The 19,015-nt window shown below is 44.0% G+C and overlaps 1 long non-coding RNA gene across 2 annotated transcripts in view; it reads left to right on the top strand.

Moving 5' to 3' along the window:
- Window positions 1-9,583, top strand: part of LOC116592726 — a 39,547-nt gene extending 29,964 nt beyond the window's left edge. For both annotated transcript variants that reach the window (XR_004286595.1, XR_004286594.1), the window contains exons 3-4: window positions 6,213-6,312; window positions 9,550-9,583. This is a non-coding gene — a long non-coding RNA (uncharacterized LOC116592726). The remainder of the gene's footprint in view (window positions 1-6,212; window positions 6,313-9,549) is intronic.
- Window positions 9,584-19,015: the final 9,432 nt, after the last annotated feature.

Below are 19,015 nucleotides of genomic sequence, written 5' to 3'. Positions count from 1 at the left end.
CGCGCCCCTCCTTCTAATTCCGACTCTTCCCGCTGGCCGTTTCTGCATTTGCAGGGAGGAAGACAAAAGAGAAAGAACTGGATGTAGACAGGGAAGCATGACCCTTGACAGACACAGAGTGGTCATTTCCCTTTGGATTTTTTTGAGGGGGAGGGGACTTCATGGTCAGAGTTCACAAAATGCCAAACACAACCTCAAACTCCTGCCACTTAAGCCAGCCTAGGTAGGTCGGTGTCAGGAGACCAAACTGCTGCATGGTTGCCTTGGCAACCAAATTTGTTAGTGATAAAACCTCAGAGCCACAGCGGAGGGAAAGCTACAATCTACAACACTTTCACAGATTTATCTAGTCAAGCAAAATCCCGGGTGAGGAGGGGCTCTCTGGGAAGGAGCTAGGTGATTCCCTTTGATAAGAGGACCTGGGGGTGCTGAGAGCATCCATTCACCAGTGCAGCAAAGAAATAACCCCTGTGGGGTGCCTGGGTGGCTCAGTGGGTTAAGCCTGCTCTTAGGATCCTGAGATCGAGGCTTGGGATTGGGCACTCTGCTCAGCAGGGAGACTGCTTCCTCCTCTCTCTCTGCCGGCCTCTCTGCCTACTTATGATCTCTCTCTCTCTGTGTCAAATAAATAAATAAAATCTTAAAAAAAAAAAAAAAGAAAGAAAGAAAGAAAAGAAAGACCCTTATGACCGCATGAGCTCCCGCCTAGAGTGGCAGAGCCCTTCAGTCTGGAGCACTGGGGATGCCAGGGTTTTGTCGGTTCTGGGCTGACCACTTCCCGGGGTACAGGCAAGACTTGGGGCCTTTCTGCACTAGAACCAAGTGCTATGCCCTCGTGGGCTTGCTGGGTCACAATGACCAGAACGATCTCTACCCTTTGGGTGTTTGTTCCCTGTTTTTTTCATCAGGCCTCTGCTGTCTTCTCTTTCATGCTCTGGGACTCTCCATCCCTCCCACAGCTCGCCTCACCTGTCCACTTTTTAAATAAAAAAGAGCTCTGTAGGGCTGCCCAGGTGGCTCAGTCAGTGAAGAGTCTGCTTCAGCTCGGGTCGTGATCTCAGGGTCCTGGGATCGAGCCCCACATCGGGCTCCTTGCTCAGTGGGGAGTCTGCTTCTCCCTCTTTCTCTGCCCTTCCCGCCTGCTTGTGCTCTCTCTCTCTTAGATAAGTCAATAAATAATCTTTTTAAAAAATGCTCTATAACATGGGAATGGGGAATCACTTATAATCACAACTGTTTGATTCAATGATTTTTTTGTGCAGTGCTGGATAACATTGTCCCTATAATTTTTTTTATCTGTCCAGGAAGCAGATGAACATTAACCTCCAATATGGGAAGCCTCTTTCCCATCTGTCCCTGCCCACATCTGACGTCAATTCTGCTCTGTGTCATTGCAAGGGAAAAAGATCCTGCCTGGGCTGAATTCTAACATTGGCTGTGCGTAGGTCACGGCCATCAACTAATGTGCTGCCATGTGGTTTGGGATAAGCCCACCATACGTGTGGACCCCAGAAATTCTTCCCCAAATGTTCTGGCCCCTAATTCAGATTATTATGGCAGCTGTGATTTCTTTCCCTAAAAATTATTTTTTTTATGTCTTGGTTTTCATTGTAAAGCTAATATTATATTGCGAAATTTGGTAACAGAGCTGTAAACTTTTCTGTATTTCCTTAAGAGACTTTCTTTCCCTTTAATTGGTATATATTTTTTTAAGATTTATTTATTTATTTGAGAGAGAGAGTGTGTCCATGCTCGTGGGGGGAGGAGTCACAGAGGGAGAGGGAGAGAGAATCCCAGGAGGAATCCTGGCTGAATAAGGAGCCCAGCAAGGGGCTTGATCTCATGACCCTGAGATCATGACTGAGGCAAAATCAAGAGTGGGATGCTTAAACCCATGGCACCACCCAGGTGCGGGGTATTTCATTTTTTTAAATATGATTGCAATCAAATCATATATGTAATTTTATACTTTTTTTGCACTTGACGTTTCATAAAAGCATTTTACTTAGAAAAATAAAAGAAAGTAAGCCTTTTTGCAAAACAAACTTTTACATACATAAACACATGTAATGGTGACCACTTCGGGTTCACAACCACACTTATATTTTTTTATTTGTATTTTTATTTTTTTAAGATTTTATTTATTTATTTGAGAGAGAATGAGAAAGAGAGAGAGAGCATGAGATGGAGGAGGGTCAGAGGGAGAAGCAGACTCCCCGCTGAGCAGGGAGCCCGATGCAGGACTCTATCCTGGGACTCTAGGATCATGATTGTGACCTGAGCTGAAGGCAGTCGCTTAACCAACTGAACCACCCAGGCACCCTTATTTTTATTTTTTAAAGACTTTATTTATTTACTTATTTATTTAATTGACAGAGAGACACAGCGAGAAAGGGAACACAAGCAGGGGGAGAGGGAGGGGGAAAAGCAGGCTTCCCGCCAAGTAGGCAGGCCAGCCCCATGCGGGGCTCAATCCCACGATCCTGGGATCATGGCCTGTGTAGAAGGCAGACACTTAACCAAATGAGCCACCCAGGCACCCCTCAATGTAATAATTTAATTTTTAACATAGATGTGAAGGGTTTACTAAACAGAAATTATAAGGCAATGGAAGCAACCAAAAGTTAACAATTAGAGAATGGCTAATTACATAATAGTACATACACTATCTTGACAGCACACAGAGGAGCTATTACAAATGAGAATCATAGGGACAATGTTGCAACATGAAAAACCACCACTGCTACATGATATGGAAAAAGCAGAACTAGAAATTTCATGTATCCCTACAATGTTTGCTACAATGCTGCAATGCTTGGCACCCAAAAACTATTCAATAAATGGTTGATAGTATTAATTTTTGTCATAATGTTAAAAAAAAAAAACAACTAAATATATGTCTATGGAGAAGAGCATCAAGGGACCACACCAAAAATAATTGATTTTTGTGCTGAAAGGGTGGGATTTTGTTCGTATTCTCTTCCTTTTTTTTTTTTTAACAAATTATATTTTCTAAAGAAAAATTTGATAGTGCAAAGCCAAGAACCCCATACAAAATGGAATAAAAAAATGGACAGAGGGGGCGCCTGGGGGGCTTAGTGGGTTAAAGCCTCTGCCTTCTGCTCAGGTCATGTTCCCAGGGTCCTGGGATCGAGCCCCGCATCAGGCTCTCTGCTCAGCGGGGAGCCTGCTTCCTCCTCTCTGTCTCTGCCTGCCTGTCTGCCTACTTGTGATCTCTGTCTGTCAAATAAATAAAAATAAAATTTAAAAAAAATGGACAGAGAATAGACAAGTGCTTCTCATAATGAAAAAAATAAATGAACCAAACAAATGGAGAAATGTTCAGTCTCCCTCATAATGAGAGAAACGTACGTCATAATTAGCCTGACACATCCTTCTACATCTGTCAGATTGGCAAAGTCCAAAGAGTTTGATAACGCCACTGTGTTACAAGAAGGTAGGGAAACAGGTGCTCTGATACCTTGCTTGTGAAACTGTAAGATGGTATAAGTCGCAGTTAGCAATCTGGCACTATGTATTAAAACTGAAAATGGACATGTCCCTGATGCACTAATTGTCCTTCTAGGAATCGGTCCTATGACCTACTTACATGGATGCAAAATAATATGAAAAAGTCTCTATATTGCAGCATTGATATAATATCAAATTCTTGGAAACAATCCAGATGTCTCCTAAAAGGAGATGGTTTAAATAGTTCACGTGAGAGGTACCTGGCTGGCTCAGTTGGTAGAATGCATGATTCTTTTTTTTTTTTTTTTTTAAGATTTTATTTATTTATTTATTTGGCGGAGAGAAATCACAAGTAAGCAGAGAGGCAGGCAGAGAGAGGAGGAAGCAGGCTCCCCGAGGAGCAGAGAGCCCGATACGGGGCTCGATCCCAGGACCCTGGGATCATGACCTGAGCTGAAAGCAGAGGCTTTAACCCACTGAGCCACCCAGGCGCCCCTAGAATGCATGATTCCTAATCTCAGGGTTGTGAATTTGAGCCCCAGGTTGATTGTAGAGATTACTTAAAAATAAATAAGTAGGGGCGCCTGGGTGGCTCAGTGGGTTAAGCCTCTGCCTTCAGCTCAGGTCATGGTCTCAGGGTCCTGGGATCAAGTCCCGCATCAGGCTCTCTGCTCAGCAGGGAGCCTGCTTCCCCCTTTCTCTCTGCCTGCCTCTCTGCCTACTTGTGATCTCTCCCTCTCTGTCAAATAAATAAATAAAATCTTTAATAAATAAATAGTTCAAAAGAAGGAGTATTCTGTAGGCTTTTAAAAAGGGGCTAAGTGTATTACCGTGAACAGGATTCAATATACTGTGTTAGTAAGTAGCTGGAGCGAGGTGTAGAACAGTGTATCCAGGATGTTTCCCTTTGTGTAAATAAGAAAGGAGAGTGTCTGTTACACAGTGACTATCCCCACAAAGATGCACAGAAGTTTCCGCAGTGGCACCTGGTGTGGAGGGTGGGATAGGGTATGCTAAGAACCAGTGAGAAGGAGGCTTTTGCATTTAAACCTTTTTTATACCTCTTGGATTTGGAGCTTTGTACACATAACGAAACACTAACTAAATAAAATAATATTGTTTTTTTTTTTTTAACCTAAAAAGATGCAAGAATGTCATCACTATTTTAGAACTCAATAAAATCATAGCCCTTTGGGGGCACCTGAATGGCTTAGTTGGTTGAGCCTCCAGCTCTTAGTTTTGCTCAGGTCATGATCTTGGGGTTCTGGGATCCCCGCCAGTCAGGCTCTGCACTTGGCAGGGAGTCTGCTTAAGGATTCTCTCTCCCTGGGCTCCTGGGTGGCTCAGTGGGTTAAGCCACTGCCTTAGGCTCAGGTCATGATCTCAGGGTCCTGGGATCGAGTCCCGCATCGGGCTCTCTGCTCAGCAGGGAGTCTGCTTCCTCCTCTCTCTGCCTGCCTCTGCCTACTTGTGATCTCTCTCTGTCAAATAAATAAATAAAATCTTAAAAAAAAAAAAAAGGATTCTCTCTCCCTTTCCCTCTGCCTCTTGCTCTGCTTGCTTTTTCTATGTCTCTCTCCCTCACTCGCTTTCTCAAATAAATAAATAAATCTTTTTTTTTAAGTTTATTTATTTATTTATTTATCTGAGAGAGAGAGGTCACAAGTAGGCAGAGAGGCAGGCAGAGAGAGAGAGGGAGAAGCAGGCTTCCCGCCGAGCAGAGAGCCGGATGCGGGCTTCTATCCCAAGACCATGACCTGAGCTGAAGGCAGAGGCTTTAACCCATTGAGCCACCCAGGTGCTCCAATAAATAAATACTTAAAAAAAAAAAAAAAGAACCTCATAGCTTGGGGCACCTGGGTGGCTCAGTAGGTTGAGCCTCTGCCTTCGGCTCGGGGTTCCGGTTGAAGACAGAGGGGAGCTTGCTTCCCCCTCTCTCTCTGCCTGCTTCTCTGCCTACTTATGATCTATCTCTCTGTCAAGTAAATAAAATCTTAAAAAAACAAAACAAAAACAAAAACTCATAGCTCTACAAGGTTTCTTAATTCAGACTTGCAGCGGACACCTGGATCCCTGCGATGGAAGTGGGAGGGTCTTTTTTTTTTTTTTTTAAAGATTGTATTTATTTATTTGACAGACAGAGATCACAGGTAAGCAGAGAGGCAGGCAGAGAGAGGAAGGGAAGCAGGCTCCCTGCTGAGCAGAGGATGCGGGGCTTGATTCCAGGACCCTGGGATCAGGACCTGAGCCGAGGGCAGAGGCTTTAACCCACTGAGCCACCCAGGCGCCCCGGAAGTGGAAGAGTCTTGAGGTCTCAGTTCTGATCCTGCCTCTGCCTCAATGGGCACAGTGATCGGTTTCTTTGTGAGCCTTCCTTTCTCATCAGTGGAGTTGGATTAGGTAATCCTTAGAGTGACTTTTGCCCTGTGAGTACCTTTGAAAATATTTTATAGTTTACAGAAAAGAAGATACCATGCTCAAACATTTGCTAAAGTGAACGTTTTATTGAAGTAAAGTGCACGAACTTAAAGTGTACAGCTTGACAAACGAACAGGCACCTGAGACACCCAGCACCTGGTGGATGGTAGGACGTCACTAGGACCCCTGCAGACCCCTCCTGGGCCACCACCATGCTCCAAGGCCACCATTATCTGGACCCCATAGGTTAAGTTAGTCTGGCCAAGGACAGTTCCAAGCAAATCATTCCAGCACCCTACAACTGTTTGCACTTTTCTTCCCAGTCTTTTCAAGATGTAAATCCCCGCGAAGTTTGCCAGAATCTAGTCGACACCCCCGTGTGCTTTCATCCACTGCCGATTCTTTGCCATTTCGAACCTCATGGTAAGTAACCATTAATACTGTTTTCTTTCTGCCGCCCTTCATGATGTTAAAGGAAAAATGCCATTTCAGATGTTTCTAGACAAATCACACACAAGCAAAGTAAACACGTGGGTGAACTGCCTGGAATTCACTCTCATCAGATAAGGGAAAAATCCAGGCTGTCTTCTGGTGTCTGCACTCACATAGCCTGGGGCGTGTGTCCTGCTCCCTGGGCTGTGGCTCCCCGGCCCTGCATTCGCTGGGTGGAACCTGGGGGTTAGCTGGCTTCCAGGACGCTCCAGCTTTTGCGGAGAGGGGAGAGGCAAGAGGACCCGGAGCCCCAGGCCAGAGAGGGGGCCTGCCCTCCCTGCTGCCCCCACAGCGAGTGTGAATGAGTGACTTTCAAGTCAGATTCCCCAGTTTCCAACTTGGCTGCCATGATGTAACTTCTCCCTGTTCGTCCACCTCGCTTCTGTTGCAGTGTCTAAGGCCAGTGGATATTTTTAAAAAGTTTGCCTCCGAGAACACAAAGCTGCAACCCTGGGCTTGAATGGAATGGATGGGTTCTGGGGACTAGGGGGCGTGCTTCCGAGCCCCTGCCTGCTCCCCCACCCCACCCCCACTGCCAGGAGCTGGTGTCATTAGTGATTTATGGCCAGCGGGGCCCAGCTGTTGGGGTGGCCGGGGCAGCTGCTCAAGGTTAAGCGGGACTTCTGTGCGGGATACCAGTCCTGGGATGGCCCAGTGCAGTTGTTCCCTCTCGGGGTCAAGGGGGTGATCATGTTGCCAGGCTGGAAGCCAGGACAAGATGAGGGAAGGCTGCAGGCTCCCCGCCCCCAACCACACTCACCCCCCTACAGCTGAGGCCCAAAGCTCTGCTCTCAGTCTGAACCCTCCTGGTGGCCCGTTTGATTCCGGGCTGGCTGACCTGAACGGATGTTTAGGCGCCTGGCCCAGCCCTGTGGGAACCTGGTTTGTGGGAGCTGCTCCCCATTGTCACCGAACACGGGCATACATCAGGGCAAGGGCTAAGAGCCAGAGGGGACATCCAGCTCTTCCTAGAGCCCCGACTGTGTGCCCAGGCCCCATGCCACAGGCTTTACTTGCATGTTCTGATCTAACTCGCAACAAGCCAGTGAGGTTGATTTTACTAATATTTTATTAATGCTTCCCTCCGGAAAACCAAGGTTCAGAGAGGTTAAGGAAACTGACCAAGCTCACACAACTGGCTGTCTCTCTCTGGAGCTTGAACTTCTCTCTCTTTTTTAAAATGAGAATTTATTGCTATTATTCAGCATTTTAGTTATTGATTTTTTTTTTTAACGTAAACTCAGTGCTCCACGGGGGACCTGAACTCGTGACCCTGAGATTGAGACTCGAGTGCTCTCTAGACTGAGCCCACCACCGTCAGGCAGTTTGCACAGGCTAGTATTCAGTCTCCTCCTCCACCTAAGGCCATCCGGGCTCTCCGCACTTGGGAGTGGAGGAGGCAGGCTCAGTGTCTTTCCTAATGTCACTTGGGCAATGAGCAGCAGAGCTGAGACTGTCCCGGGTGTGCGGGATACCAAACTCCGTGCTCGTTTTCCCACTATTTCAGCCTAACTACACCTCCCCCTGCTTCGGGGAGGCTTCCTAAGAGCCCACCGTTGACTCTTCGGCTAAAGGTGCAGGCAGACTCCTGCCCATTCTGCTGCCTTTGACAAACTTGATCTCCCTTTTCCAGAACACTCTCCTCTCTTGGTCTGAGCTGGTCCACACTACATGGGTTTCTTTTACTCCATTGGCTGTTCCTACTTAGCCTCATTTCCTGAAGCCTCCTCCTTTCCCTTCCTCCGATGACCAAGAGGTTCAGGACTCCATCCTGAATTTTCTTATCCCTCTACGCATCTTTCCAGTGAAAGATCAGCCCACCCCCACCCACAGCTCCATAACTTACGACTTACTTCTCTTCATTCCTTTTAATGCCACATTTGGTTTATCCACTCATCTATATTTTTTTTAGGGGGGTGGTGAGGGTCAGAGGGAGATAGAGAAATCTTAACCAGTCTCCACGCCCAGCACAGAGCCCAATAAGGGGCTCAATCTCATGACCTGGTGACCATGACTTGAGCGGAAAGTAAGAGTGGGATGCTTAACCCACTGAGCCCCCCAGACACCCCTATCCATTCATCTGTTGATGGACATTCATGTTGTTTCTACTTTTTAGCTATTATGAACAATGCTGCTAAGAATATTCATGTATAGGGGCGCCTGGGTGGCTCAGTGGGTTAAGCCTCTGCCTTCAGCTCATGTCATGATTCCAGGGTCCTGGGATTGAGCCCTGCATTGGGCTCTCTGCTCTGTGGGGAGTCTAATTCCCCCTCTCTCTCTGCCTGTCTCTCTGCCTACTTGTGATCTCTCTGTCAAATAAATAAATAAATAATCTTAAAAAAAAAAAAGAGAATATTCATGCGTAAATTTTTGTGAGGACTGACATTTTCATTTCTCTTGAATATATACCTAGAAGTGGAATTCCTGGGTCATGTGGCAAGTCCATGGTATGTGTGTGTGTGTGTGTGTGTGTGTATATATATATATATATATATATATATTTTTTTTTTTTTTTTAAATTCAGGGAGTATGTTTTATTTTATTTTATTTTTTTCAAGTTATCTCTATACCCAATGTGGGGCTTGAACTCACAACCCTGAGATCAAGAGTGACACATTCCACCGACAGCCAACCAGGTACCCCAGCAACTCTTATGTTTAACTTCTGGAAGAACCACCCAACTGTTTTACACAGTGCTGCACCATTTTACATTCCTACCATCAGTCTGTGAAGGTTGCAATTCGTCCACATACTACCAGCACTTGTTTGTCTGATTATAGCCATCCTAGCCATCCTGGTGGGTGTGAAGTGGTATCTCATTGTGTTTTTTTTTTTTTTTTTTTTAAGATTCTATTTATTTGAGAGAATGAGAGAGAGAGAGCATGAGAGGAGAGAGGTAAGCAGGAGAAGAAGTAAACAGGAGAAGCAGACTCCCTGCTGAGCGGGGAGCCTGATGTGGGACTTTATCCCAGGACTCCAGGATCATGACCTGAGCCAAAGGCAGTGCTTAACCAACTGAGCCATCTAGGCGTCCCTTATTTTGTTTTGTTTTTAAGTTTTTCATTGTGGTTTGGATTGGCATTTCCCTAATGTTGAGAATGCTTGTGCTCATTGTCGATTTGTACATCTTCCTTTTTTTTTTTTTTTAAAGATTTTTTTACTTTTTAGTAATCTCTACACCCAGTGTGGGGCTTGAACTCACAACCCTGAGATCAAGAGTTGCACACGCACTGACTGAGCCAGCCAGGTGCCATTGTACGTCTTCTTTAGAGAAATATCTACTCAAATCCTTTGTTCATTTTAAAATTAAATTATTTGGGGGGCGCCTGGGTGGCTCAGTGGGTTAAGCCACTGCCTTCAGCTCAGGTCATGATCTCAGGGTCCTGGGATCGAGTCCCGCATCAGGCTCTTTACTCAGCAGGGAGCCTGCTTCCCTCTCTCTCTCTCTCTCTGCCTGCCTCTCCATCTACTTGTTATCTCTCTCTGTCAAATAAATAAATAAAATCTTTAAAAAAATTAAATTATTTGGCTTATTATTGAGTTATAAATGTTCTTTTTATATTCTGGATACAAGAGATGCAATTTTTTTTTTTCCCATTTGGTGGGATATCTTTTCACTTTCTTGATGGTGTCCTTTAGAACATAAGTTTTACAGTTTTTATGAAGTCCACTTTATTTGCTTTTCTTTGATCCTTTTGCTCTTAATGTCATATCTAAGAAACTGTTTCCTAACCTGAGGTCATGAAGATGTCCTCCTATATTTTCTTCTGAGAGTTCTTTTTTTAGTTTTAGCCCTTACATTTAGGTTTATGACCCATTCTGAGTTAATTGCTCCGTACAGTATGAGGTAAGTGTCAAACTTCAATATTTTGCATGTGCATGTTCAGTTGTCCTAGCCCAGTTGTCCTAGAACCATTTCCTTTTTTTTTTCAAGATTTTATTTATTTATTTGATAGAGACAGAAAGAGCACAAGCAGGGGGAGGGGCAGCAGGAGAGGGAGAACCAGACACCCGCTGAGCAGGGACCCCAACTTGGGCATGATCTGGGGACTGCAGGCTCCTGACCTGAGCCAAAGACAGACGCTTAACCAACTGAGCCACCCAGGTGCCCTGGATTATTTTCTTAATTTCATTTTTGGAATGTTCTTTGCTGGCATATGGAAATACAACTGATTTTCATATATTGATCTGGTATCCTACAACCTTGTGAAACTCATTTATTAGTTCTAATAGTTTTTTCATGGGTCCCTTAGGATTTTCTATATATGAGATCGTCTCATATGTAAAAAGAGAATAGTTTTTACTTATTTCATTCTAATCTGGGTACCTTTTATTTCTTTTTCTTGCCTGATTACCCTAGCTAGAACCTCCAAAACAATGTTACAGAGAAGTGGTGAGGGGTGCCCGGGTGGCTCAGTGGGCTAAGCCTCTGCCCTTGGCTCAGGTCAGGATATCAAGGTCCTGGATTGGGCTCTGTGCTCCGCAGGGAGCCTGCTTCCCCCTCTCTCTCTCTCTCTGCCTGCCTCTCTGCCTACCTGTGATCTCTCTCTCTCTCTCCCTCTCTGTGTCAAATAAATAAATAAAATCTTCAAAAAAAAAAAAAAAAGAAAGAAAGAAAGAGAGAGAGAAGTGGTGACAGTGGACATCTTTGTCTTATTCTTAATCTTAGGGGAACATCATTTAGTCTTTCACCATTGAGTTTGATGTCAGCTAGGGGTTTTTCATAGATTCCCTTATTCAGGTTGTGGAAGTTCCCTTCTATTCTTAGTTTGTTGAGTATTTTTGTCATGAAATGGGTGTTGGCTTTTATCAAATGGTTTTTTCTGAATCTACTGAGATGATCATATGTGGGGTTTTTTTGCCTTTTATTCTATTAATGTGCTCTATTATGTTAATGGATTTTGAATATGTGTTAAGGTCCCCAAGACCACCTTCAGGATTGATGACTCACAAGAAGGACTCGTAGGACTCAGCATATAGTCATACTCACAACTAAGTTTTATTATAGTGGAAGGATACAGAGCAAAATCAGCAAAGGGAAGCAAGCACATGGGCAAAGTCCAGAGGAAATCAGCCACAAGCTTCCAGAGTACTCTCCCAATAGAGTCAACGTAGGAAACGCCTAGTTCCTCCAACAAGTCATGACAGAGTGAGTGAAATGTTGTCTGCCAGGGAAGTTCATTCGATAATTTCATTGGCCAAGATTTTTAATAGGGGCTGGTCATGTAGGCACCCTCTGCTTAGCATGTGCCAAAATTCTGACTCTGGAAGGAAAGCAGGTATTTAACATGTACCACACTGTTTGTACAAACAGTGTAGTCACAGTGAACCACTCTTACCAGTCCTGAAATCCATGTTCCCAGATGCCGGATAAGGGCCAGCCTCATAAGCAGGCACTTCTAAGGAAAGAAGTCTCAAGTTCATGGTGTTAACTCTCTTCTGCAGAAGACATTAAACCAGCCTCGTACTCCTGGATAGGCCCCCACTTAATCATGACGTATAACCCTTTTTATATATTGTTGAATTCAGTTTCCAGTATTTTGTTCAGGATTTTTGCATCTAAGTTCATAAATGATATTACTCCGTATTTTTCTTTTCTTGTGATGCCCTTGTTTGGTTTTGGTATCTGACTAATACTGGCCTCATACAATGATTGGGAAGTGCTCCTTCCTCTTCCATTTCTTGGAAGGGTTTGTGGAAGACTGGTGTATGAGTTTCCTATTGCTACTGTAAAAAATTACCACAAACTTAGCGGCTTTTTTTTTAAGGATTTCTTTCTTTCTTTCTTTCTTTCTTTGACAGACACCAAGAAAGGGAACACAGGAGAGGGAGAAGCACACTTCCTGCTGAGCAGGGAGCCCGATGTGGGGCTCAATCCCAGGACCCTGGGATACTGACCTGAGCCGAAGTCAGACATTTAACCGCCTGAGCCACCCAGGCACCCCAAACTTATTGGCTTAAAATAACACATATGTATTCTTTTACATTCCTGGAGATTTAAAATAAAAAATGAGTCCAAAGAGCTAACATCAAGGTGTAGCAGCTCTGGTTCCTTCTGGATGCTCTAGGAGAGAATTTATTCCTTTCCTCTTCCAGTTTCTAGAAGCTGCTTATTGCTGTTTCCTCCATTCTCAATGCCAGCCGAGAAGTAGGTTCTCTTTTGGGCTCTGCTTCCTTCCTCACATGGTGCTCTAACTCTGACTCTTCCATCCTCCTCCTCTAAGGACCTTTGGGATAACGTTGGGCCCATTCCAATAATCCAAAATGATCCCACCAATTCAAGATTCTTAATTACATCTGCCATGTGAATTAGCATTCTTAGGCTCTTCAGATTAAGACATGGGTATCTTGGGGCGCCTGGGTGGCTCAGTAGGTTAAAACCTCTGCCTTGGGCTCAGGTCATGATCCCAGGGTCCTGGGATCGAGCCCTGCATCAGGCTCTTTGCTCAGCGGGGAGCCTGCTTCCTCCTCTCTCTCTGCCTGCCTCTCTGCCTACTTGTGATCTGTCAAATAAATAAATAAATAAATAAAATCTAAAAAAAAAAAAAAAAAAAGACATGGGTATCTTTGGAGAACCATTCTTCAACCTACCACAATTGGTTTAATTCTTTGAATGTTTGGTACAATTCACCAATGAAGCTATCTGGGACTGGGCTTTTCTTTGTGAGATTTTTTTTTTTTAAGATTTTATTTATTTATTTGACAGACGGAGAGACAGAGATCACAAGTAGGCAGAGAGGCAGGCAGAGAGTGAGAAGGAAGTAGGCTCCCCACTGAGCAGAGAGCCCAGTGTGGGCCTGGATCCCAGGACCTTGAGATCATGACCTGAGCTGAAGGCAGAGACTTAACCCAATGAGCCACATAGGCACACCTGTGGGATGTTTTTAATTATTAATTTGATATCTTTACTGTTATAGACCTATTTATAGTTTCAGTTTCTTCTTCAGTCAGTTTTTTCTTTTTAAAGATTTTATTTATTTATTTGACAGACAGGGATCACAAGTAGGCAGAGAGGCAGGTAGAGAGGGGGGTGGGGGAAGCAGGCTTCCTGCTGAGCAGAGAGCCCAATGCGGGGCTCAATCCCAGGACTCCGAGATCATGACCCGAGCTGAAGGCAGAGGCTTTAACCCACTGAGCCACCCAAGTGCCCCTTCAGTCAGTTTTTTGTGTGTTTTCCTAGAATTTATCCATTTCATTTAAAATATCTAATTTGTTGGAGGAAAGTTGTTCATAATATCCTCCTTTCCCCCCTTTTTTTGTATTCAGCTTTATTAAGGTATAATTAACAAATAAAATCTTATACATTTAAGGTGTAGAGCTTGACAATTTGATATATGTATACCCTGAGAAACGATTACCACAGGTTAACACATCCATCACCTCTGAGAGTTGCCCCTTTTGTGTGTGTCCTAAAGACACTTACAGTCTACACTTCTAGCAGATTTCAAGTATACAACACGGTGTTATTAACTGTAGCCACCATGCTATACAGTATATCCCCAGCGTTTATTCATCTTATAACTGAAAGCTTGTGCCCTCTGAGCAGCATTTCCCTATATACTTTGCTTTTATAATCTTTTTTATTTCTCTAAGTTTTGTGTCTATGTCCCCTCATTTGTTTCTGAATTTTGTAATTTTAATCTCCTCTCCTTTTTCTGGGTCAGTCTAACCAAAAGGTTATTACTTCTGTTGATCTTTTCAAAGAACCAACTTTGAGTTTCATTGATTTTCTCCTTGTTTTTTTCTCTTTTTTAAAAAATATTTTATTTATTTATTTGACAGAGAGATAGAGGGAACACAAGTAGACAGAGCGACAGGTAGAAGGAGAGGGAGAAGCAGGCTCCCCGCTGAGCAGGGAGCCCAATGTGGGGCTCAGTCCCAGGACCCCTCGATCATGACCTGAGCTGAAGGCAGCCGCTTAACCGACTGAGCCATCCAGGTGCCCCTGTTTTTTTTTCTCTTCTTTACTTTATTTATTTCTGCTCTAGCATTTATTATTTCCTTCCTGCTTCTCAGTTTGCATTTAGTGTGCTGCCCCCCCCCCCCACTTTCTTAAGGTGAAAGTTTAGGTTATTTTTTGAGATCTCTTTTTTAAAAAATAGACATTTAAGGGGCCCCTGGGTGGCTCAGTCAGTTAAGCATCTGCCTTCAGCTCAGGTCATGATCGCTGAGTCCTGGGATCGAACCCCCTTAGGCTCCCTGCTCAATGCGGAGCCTGCTTCTCTCTCTCCCTCTGCCTGCCACTGTGCCTACTTGTGATCTCTCCTTGTCAAATAAATACATCTTTAAAAAAATAAAAAATAGACATCTGAAAAAATAGACATTATTTATTTATTTATTTATTTAAAGAATTTATTTATTTATTTGACAGAGGGAGAGAGAGAGATCAGAAGTAGTCAGAGAGGCAGGCAGAGAGAGAAGAAGAAGCAGGCACCCCATAGAGCAGAGAGCCCGACACGGAACTTGATCCCAGGACCCCGAGACCATGACCCAAACCGAAGGCAGAGACACAACCCACTGAGCCACCCAGGCGCCCCCCAAAATAGAAATTTAAAGAAAAAAGACATAAAAAAAATAAATTTCCCTCTCATCACTGCTTTTCCTACATTCTATATGTTTTGGTCCTTGACATTTAAAGGACAATGTTGTGTAGAGGTTAAGGTCACAGTCTCTGGAACTCATACTTCCTTGGTTGAAATTCAGCTCTGCTATTTAGTAACTGCTTGCTCTTAGGCAAAGCTTCATTTGTAAAATAACGTAACAGTAATAGTAAATACCTCATAGAATTGTTGTAAGGGTTCTCCCAATATGCATATAAATATACATAAAGGATATAGAATGATGCACAGAAAACAAAGTTCTCACTAAGTGTAGCTGGTGTTACACATTCAGTGAGTATTTAGTGAATCCCCACTATAGAGCAGGCTCAGTTTTCCGTCAGTGGGGACAGAATGATAAACAAGATGAGGGCACTAGCCTCCTAGCATTTGTGTTTCATAAATGGGGAAGACAGGCAGACATACAGACAGAAAACAAATAAGTAAATAAATAAATTAGGGGAATGTGTTATATTGAGAAATAAAACAGGGTGATGTGCTAGAGTTTGGCTGAAGGGCGCCTTTCTGTTGGGAGAGGGAATTAGGGAAAGTCATATCTAAATGAAATCTGGGTACACCTGGGTGGCTCAGTGGGTTAAGCCTCTGCCTTCTGCTCAGGTCATGATCCCAGGGTCCTGGGATTCAGCCCCAGGTCGGGCTCTCTGCTCAGCGGGGAGCCTGCTTCCTCCTCTCTCTGCCTGCTGCTCTGCCTACTTGTGATCTCTCTGTCAAATAAATAAATAAAATCTTTATTAAATGAATTAATGAGTGAGTGAGTGACTGAATGAAATCTGTCAGGGACAGAACACGCCAAGTTGAGGGAAGGGCTCATGCCAGAGACTACAACAGGAACAGAGTAGCATGTTTGAGACCTCTCGGGGAGCCTAGAGAAGGGGACAAGGAGAGAGTGGTATAAGTGAATTCTAGGTCATTTATTTATTTATTTATTTAAATTTTTAAAAGATTTTATTTATTTGACAGACAGAGATCACAAGTAGCCGGAGACGCAGGCAGAGAGAGAGAAAGAAGAGGAAGCAGGCTCCCCGCTGAGCAGAGAGCCCGACGCGGGACTCCATCCCAGGACCCTGAGACCATGACCCGAGCCGAAGGCAGAGGTTTAACCCACTGAGCCACCCAGGTGCCCCAGTCTAGGTCTTTTAAATGGCTTCATGAGATTCCAGAGTCTGGCTGTTCCTTAAATTTTAAATACCCTCTTATCTATAGTTGTTTTCCAATTTGTTACTGTTACAAACAATGCCAGCCCTCCAGGTGTATCTTTGTGTGCTCATGGGAGTCTCTAAAATAGACTCCTAGAGGTGAAATTGTTAGGTTGTATTACTTTTTAATTGGAAACAATGTTATTACAGAATAAGAAAGGGACCATGGGATGGAAAATGGGGCCGACACCACAGACACATTCTAGAAGATTCTCACGTGTGGGGAAGTTTAGCCTTGGGGTAGCAAGATGATACTGAATAATAAACTAGAATTATCATTTATTAAGAGCTAATCATGTGCCTGGCTCTCCACTTCCTTACATGCAAATCCATATCTCATCTTCATAAAAATGCTCTGCTATGGAACTATTGGTCTCCCATTATGTTAGCGCCCAGGAAAGAGACACTGTGTTAAAATAAAGTCACGTGGCTCGTCAGGGTATAGTCTGGATTTGCACCTGGGAATCTTGACTCCCTTTTTAAGTGTAAGCCCTGTAATCTGGTAGTTGAAGAGCTGGGAGTCTGGAGACACTATTGGTGGGAATGGGTCAAAGGCAGACCAAGAACACAGTGTCTACTTTCTAGGTGAGAATAGCTCTGAGAGCTTTTGTTTGTTTGTTTTTAATTAAGTATTTATTTATATGACACAGAGAGCACAAGCACAGTGAATGGCAGGCAGAGGACACGAGGGAGAAGCAGGCTCCCTGCAGAGCAAGGAGCCTGATGTAGGACTTGATCCCAGGACTCTGGGATCACGACCTGACTTGAAGGCAGACATTTAATGGACTGAGCCGTCCAGATGCCCAGCTCTGAGAGTTTTGAAATTGATTAGCACCCATGATGCCTTGAAATTAGTAATTTAAAAAAAAAATCTACATATATTCATGCATTGTCAGTTGCCTTATAATTAACAGCCTCTTTCATTTTTTCCATTTAATATAGCTTTTATTTTTTTTATTTTTTATTTTTTTAAAGATTTTATTTATTTATTTGACAGACAGAGATCACAAGGAGGCAGAGAAGCAGGCAGAGAGAGAGGAGGAAGCAGGCTCCCTGCTCAGCAGAGAGCCTTACGCGGGGCTCGATCCCAGGACCCTGGGATCATGACCTGAGCCGAAGGCAGAGGCTTTAACCCACTGAGCCACCCAGGCGCCCCTAATATAGCTTTTAGATGGACATGTTACCCAGGATAAAAACCATATCTCTCCCCGTCCTGCGTTAACTGTGGCCCCCTGTCTAAGCTCTTGTGGGTGGGATATCAAGTAGAAATGCTGTCTGGTGGCTTCTCGGAACAGAGAGTAAGAGACTGTGGGTGTCCCCTTTGCCGCCTCCTTCATCTCTCCCCAAACTTCTGCCATGCACTATAGATACTATCTTGGTGCTTGAGGACAGAGGCCACCCATTATCAAAGGGGCATGGGCCAGAGAGCTAGCAGCAGCCTGAGCAAGGAATTCAATGTAGCTGAGCTTCTATTCCTGCCCCTAGCTGCATGCATCTAATATTTTCTATTCTATTCTAACTCCATAAAATGAAAAATTGGAAAAAAAAAAAAAAACCCAAACAAAAAATTGCCTGTGACCCACTTGACTTCACAACACACTCATGGGTCACCAGCTCCAGCAGCCCTTGAAAGGCAAGTTCCCAACAAGGCAGGAATACTGGAGAACTAGTTGGGAAAATTCAGTCTTCCTGTGTTTTGGGTGCTGTTTGCTGCTTTTTAGATCTTACTGGATGGGGGCACAGGCTGAAGTTCCCCAATCTTTGGTAGAGATAGAAAGAAAGATACTCCACTGGTGGTTCATAGTCCAAGTTGTCCAAGAGTTCCAGAGCATGGAGATGACTTTCACAGCTGAAAGAAGCCATCTGTTTTGGTATTTCAAACCTGAGCAGCTATAGGGAGTGGCACGGGAGCAGTAGCAAGAGATTAGACTAACTTTCTCCCAGAGGCCATGGGCCTGAAGGCAAAAACAGGATTAAAGGATGCTGCTCTCCCACCCTATTTCCGGAGGAATGAAGATGGCTGCCATTAGGCTCAACACAGCCTCATTTCTAAGAAACCAAAGTACCCAGGCTTAAAAGTTTTATCTAGATGAGATCTTTGGCCGTGGTCATTTGCACTTGAAGCAAATAGCCTGAAAGCCATTTAAGTGTTTGAAAGAATTATATCTGCAAAGAAACCACTAGCTCAGCCTGCAAACATCTGTGACACTCACCCCTTGATTCCATGCAGACACCAGAAGGAAGAGCTAGCGGCTGTCCCATGAAGTCCACACAGGAACTAATTCTACTGCCAGAGAAGGAAATCTTCCCTGTCCCCACTCAGAAGACACTATGGATTGCAGTAGACCATCATCTGCTGGGTGTTTCATAGCCTTTAATTTTCAGAATGGTCGTTTGGGTGTGTGGGGGGGATTACCTTGTTCCTACGCCTCTGACGTGTATTTAAATGAGAGTTCGACTTTTAGTGTGTAAGTTGCACCGACATCTGGAGCTGGTGGATGGTTACAGACCTTGAGTGGGGTGCAGTGAGATTTGGGGGTTCTCTACTGGGCACAGGTGAGTGTGCTCTATATATGGAAAGAAGGATGTATATAGGCTGACCATGGGACATACTGCCCGAACTGGAACACTTCTGTATATTACCTCTTCATATATTAATGTAAGTATGCACGCATGTTTATTTTAATCGTGTTATTGAGGTATACTCGGCAAATTAAAAAATTGCACATATTTCAGTATACAAATTGAAGAGTTTTGATGTTTGCGTATGTCCATGAAACTGTCTCCACGATGAAGATAAAAAACATATCTGTTCCCCTT

This window comes from Mustela erminea, chromosome 6 (assembly GCF_009829155.1).
Source record: "Mustela erminea isolate mMusErm1 chromosome 6, mMusErm1.Pri, whole genome shotgun sequence".
Lineage (NCBI taxonomy): Eukaryota > Metazoa > Chordata > Mammalia > Carnivora > Mustelidae > Mustela > Mustela erminea.
This window is presented reverse-complemented; position numbering and strand designations above follow the sequence as displayed.